Below are 5,238 nucleotides of genomic sequence, written 5' to 3' on the forward strand. Positions count from 1 at the left end.
GGATCCCGGGCCCCAGCCACAGACACCGGGTGCCGCTTCCTCCTTCCGGGTCTGGGCAGGCCTGTGGCCCCCAGAGTCCAGCATGCCCACCCATCCTCCCAGCATCTTCCCCAGCAGCGTGGCCTCTGCTACCGGTGCCTCCTTTTCCCAACTCGAAAATGCAGGAGAGCCACTGCAGGGTGCCTGCCTCAGTGTCTTCTTATGTCCCCTTGACCTCTCAGTAACAGCCCCCCAAATTTGTGAAGCCTCCTCTGAACCCAGCCAGAGAGAGCACCCTTCCTTCCACCCCACCCACTGCCATGAATGGAGAAGGGACTTGGTTGCCATAGGTGGGGTGGTCAGAGGAGGTGGCAGGTCTGCAGAGCTGAGATCAGGGACCACTGGCTTGACTGGGCCAAGAGTGGCAGAAGGAAGGGGCATGCCAGGCCGAGGGCCATGCCAGTGCTTGGGTTCAGGGACCACTGGAAGGATGGATCAGGGCAGCTCCCAAGGGCTTCGTGTTTCCTAGATTCCAAGCCTTAATCTTCTCTGCTGGTGGTTCCTGGGAGCGGTTTCTGGGAGCTTGGTGGCCTGACACAGTCCTGAGGTCACTGTCATTGCCTGCACGCATCCACACTTCAGAAGCAAAACTGCAGAACTGGCAGGGCCTGGGGGTGGGGGGAGGCTTAGAAGAAAACTCCAGAGGCAAGAAAGGTGGAACACTTTCTGAACTACAGGGCCCAGTGGTGGGCTCCCCCAGGGAGGGGATCACCACAAAACAGAAGTGAAAGTCTGACTTTTTTTTGTGTGTGGGGGGGGGTGCAGAGGCACTTTATGAACTGACTCCTTGGGAGACAGCTCAGCCTGTTAGAGTACAGAACTTATGTGTCTGAGGCACCAGAGGCCACAGATTCAAACCCCAGCACCACTGCACAGTGCTTTGGTCTCTCTCATTAAAAAAAATAATAATAGGGAGTCGGGCTGTAGCGCAGCGGTTTAAGCACAGGTGGTGCAAAGTGCAAGGACCCGCATAAAGATCCCTGGCTCCCCACCTGCAGGGATGTCGCTTCGCAGGCAGTGAAGCAGGTCTGCAGGTGTCTTTCTCTCCCCCTCTCTGTCTTCCCCTCCTCTCTCTATTTCTCTCTGTCCTATCCAACAACGATGACAACAATAATAATAACTACAACAATAAAACAACAAGGGCAACAAAAGGGAATAAAGAAAGAAAGAATATAAAAATCTTAAATAATAATAATAAAATAAGATAGTAATATTTTTTAGAAAGAAAGCACTGCCTTGTGGGGCAGGGAGTTGGCTCAGCTGGTAAATTACACCCCCTCCCACTCAGGGGGTCCTTGGTTCTAACCCAGCACCACAGAGGAGGAAGCACTATAGTGAGCGCAACTCCGTGGAGGATAGAGCAGCATTTTGGTGTCTCTCTTTCCTCTCTGTTGCTCAAAATATATAGACAATAGAGAACAGGAAAAACACAGGACTTGCATGTGTGAGGTCCCAAGTTCAATTCTCAGCACCACATGTGCTAGAGTGATGTCCTGGTTCTCTCTCTCTCTCATTAAATAAATAAATCCTTTTTTATATTTATTTATATACCACCCGACTCCCTAAATAAATCCTTTTATAAGTCATGTTATTTTATTTATTAATGAGATTAAGGAGAGAGAGAACCAAAGCATCCCTCTAGCAGATGTGAGGCCAGGGATCAAACTCAGGACCTCATGCTTGAGCCCACCATTTTATCACCACACGGTTCCTGGGAGATATATATATCCACTATTTTTATGTATTACATTTATTTACTTATTTATACAGAGAGAAATTGAGAGGGAAGGAAAAAATAGAATGAAACTGTTCCTGGACTTGAACCTGGGTCTTTGAGCACTGCAGTGTGTGCCCTCATCCAGGTGTGCCACCACCCAGCCCCTATCCTTTAAAACATATTGAGTTAAGTGCAGGTGGTGCAAAGTGCAAGGACCAGCAGAAGGATCCTGGTTTGAGCCCCGGCTCCCCACCTGCAGGGGAGTTGCTTCACAGGCGGTGAAGCAGGTCTGCAGGTGTCTATCCTTCTCTCCCCCTCTCTGTCTTCCCCTCCTCTGCTCTCCATTTCTCTCTGTCCTATCCAACAACAACAACATCAATAACAACAATAATGACTACAACAATAAAACAACAAGGGCAGCAAAAGGGAATAAATAAATGTTTAAAAAAACATATAAAGAGAAGGGCAGGGGTGACAACATAATAATTCTGCAAAAGACTTTCGTGCTATTCCATAGAACAAAGAGAAATTGAGAGGGAGGTTAGAGAAAAAGAGAGAGAGGAAGAGAGAAGGGCACCTGGTTGAGCACAAATGTTGCAATGCTCAAGGACCCGGGTTCAAGTCCCCAGTCCCCACCTGTAGGGGGAAAAGTTTGCAAGTGATGAAGCAAGGCTGCAGGTGTCTCTCTGTCTCTCTCCCTCTCTGTCTCCCCCTCCACTCTCAATTTATCTCTGGCTCTATACAATAATAAAGTAATTTAAAACATAAAAATTAAAAAACAAAGTTTTAAAAAAGAAAATATTTCTGAAAAAGAAAAGAAAATGAATGGGGGGGAGGAAGAGAGAGAAAAGAGAGATACCTACAACCTAATGAGAGGGGTAGAGAGAGACAGAGACCAGAGCACTGCAAATAAGATTGAAAAAGAAAGAAAGAAAGAAAGAAAGAAAGAAAGAAAGAAAGAAAGAAAGAAAGAAAGAAAGGAAAAAATAGCCACTGGGAGTGGTAGATTCCTATTGCTGGCACTGAACTCCAGCAATAACCCTGAAGGCAAAAAGTAAGTAAAAGGAGGAGGGGAGGGTAGCAGTGGTGCCAAAGACACAGTGGATGAAACTGGACCCTCGAGCATGAGGTTCCAGGTTTGATCCTCAGCATAGCATGTGTCAGAGTGATGCTCTGGTTCTATCTCTCTCTCATTAATAAGTAAATAAACCTTTTTAAAAAATATTTATTTATTTTCCATTTTGTTGCCCTTGTTTTATTGTTGTGGTTATTATTGTTGTTATTGATGTCGTCGTTGTTGGATAGGACAGAGAGAAATGGAGAGAGGAGGGGAAGACAGAGAGGAGAGAGAAAGACAGACACCTGCAGACCTGCTTCACCGCCTGTGAAGCGACTCCCCTGCAGGTGGGGAGCCGGGGCTCGAACCAGGATCCTTGTGCAGGTCCTTGCACTTTGCGCCACGTGCGCTTAACCTCCCGTAAATAAACCTTTTTTTAATTTTTTTATATTTATTTATTTATTTATTTCCCCTTTTTGTTGTCCTTGTTGTTTCAGTGTTGTAGTTATTTGTTATTGTTGATGTCATCGTTGTTGGATAGGACAGAGAGAAATGGAGAGAGGAGGGGAAGACAGAGAGGGGGAGAGAAAGACAGACACCTGCAGACCTGCTTCATCCACCGCCTGGGAAGCGACTCCCCTGCAGGTGGGGAGCCGGGGGCTCGAACCGGGATCCTTGAACCCCGGGGACTGAGCCTCTGCGGCGCAGACTCTGATGCCATGCCTCAAGGAATTCCAGCTCTGGGGGCCAGGTGGGGCGACTCTCCTGCAGGACCAGGCCCCCACCCCCACCTCTTACTCAGTGTCTCCAAGTCACACACCCCCACGGCCTCTGGGGGCAGAGGCCGTGTCACATTGCTCTCATATCCGGCACACTCCGTCCTGCCTGGCTGCACCTCAGGCTGCTTCTGTGACTTGGTTTAGTGGAGTCCTGCAGGGAGGGAGGGAGGCAGGGAGGCAGGGGCTGGGGGAGAGGAGCCCCCTCTTCCTCTGCAGAGTAGTCTCCTCCTCCTTCTTTGAAGACTTTTTATTTATTTTAATGAGAGAATGATAGAGAGAAAAGGAAAGAAGAAGAAGAAGGAGAAAGAGAAGAAAGAGTGGGAGTCAGGTTCGAGCCCCCGGCTCCCCACCTGCAGGGGAGTCTCTTTATGAGCGGTGAAGCAGGTCTGCAGGTGTCTGTCTTTCTCTCCCCCTCTCTGTCTTCCCCTCCTCTCTCCATTTCTCTCTGTCCTAACAACAACGACATCAATAACAACAATAATAACTACAACAACAATAAAAAAAAACAAGGGCAACATAAGGGAAAATAAATAAATATTAAAAAATTTTTTAAAAAAAGAGAGAGTATGAGGTCCTGAGTTTGATCCCCAGCAGTGCATGTACCAGAGTGATACTCTGGTTTCCTCTCTCTTTCTCTCCTCTCTCCCTCACATTAATACATAAATAAAATATTTTGAATGGTTGGTTCTTTTAAAAAACTAATAATTTTCAGATACATGTTCAAAACTGCATGAAAGTGCAAAGGGGGGAGTCGGGCTGTAGCGCAGCGGGTTAAGCGCAGGTGGCGCAAAGCGCAAGGACCGTCATAAGGATCCCGGTTCGAACCCCGGCTCCCCACCTGCAGGGGAGTCGCTTCCCAGGCGGTGAAGCAGGTCTGCAGGTGTCTGTCTGTCTCTCCCCCTCTCTGTCTTCCCCTCCTCTCTCCATTTCTCTCTGTCCTATACAACAACAACAATATCAATAATAACTACAACAATAAAACAACAAGGGCAACAAAAGGGGATAAATAAATTTTTAAAAAAGGAAAGAAGCCTAGGGCGGAAGCAGATTGCAAAATGGGTGAAGCAAGGTGCACAGCCGGCTGTGGTTGCGATCCCCTGAAACAGATCCGCGGGCCGCGCCTCTCAGGAATAGCACAGAAAACACCGCTGGACTGGGGGTTGGGTGGGACAGAGGCAAGAGGGGGCGCTTGTTTTTTTTTTAATTATTATTATTATTATTGTTGTTGTTGTTGTTGTTGTTATTATTGCCTCCAGAGTTATCGCTGGGGCTCGGTGCCTGCATTATGAATCCACTGTTCTTGGAGTCTGTTTTTCCCTTTTGTTGCCCTTGTTGCTGTTGGGCAGGACAGAGAGAAATGGAGAGAGGAGGGGAAGACAGAGAGAGGGAGAGAAAGACAGACACCTGCAGACCTGCTTCACCGCCTGGGAAGCGACCCCATCCTTACTCTGGTCCTTGCGCTTTGCGCCACGTCCGCTTAACCCGCTGCACTACCACCGGACTCCCTTTCAATGGCTTTTTAACGGCTGCCCAGTACCCTATTGTCTTGCTAGCCCCCCATCAGTTGAGTGATCAATTACTTATTTTACCTTCTTTTCTTTTTTTATTAGATAAAACAGAGAAATTGAGAGGGAAAGGTGAGAGTG

This window comes from Erinaceus europaeus, chromosome 17 (genome assembly GCF_950295315.1).
Source record: "Erinaceus europaeus chromosome 17, mEriEur2.1, whole genome shotgun sequence".
Lineage (NCBI taxonomy): Eukaryota > Metazoa > Chordata > Mammalia > Eulipotyphla > Erinaceidae > Erinaceus > Erinaceus europaeus.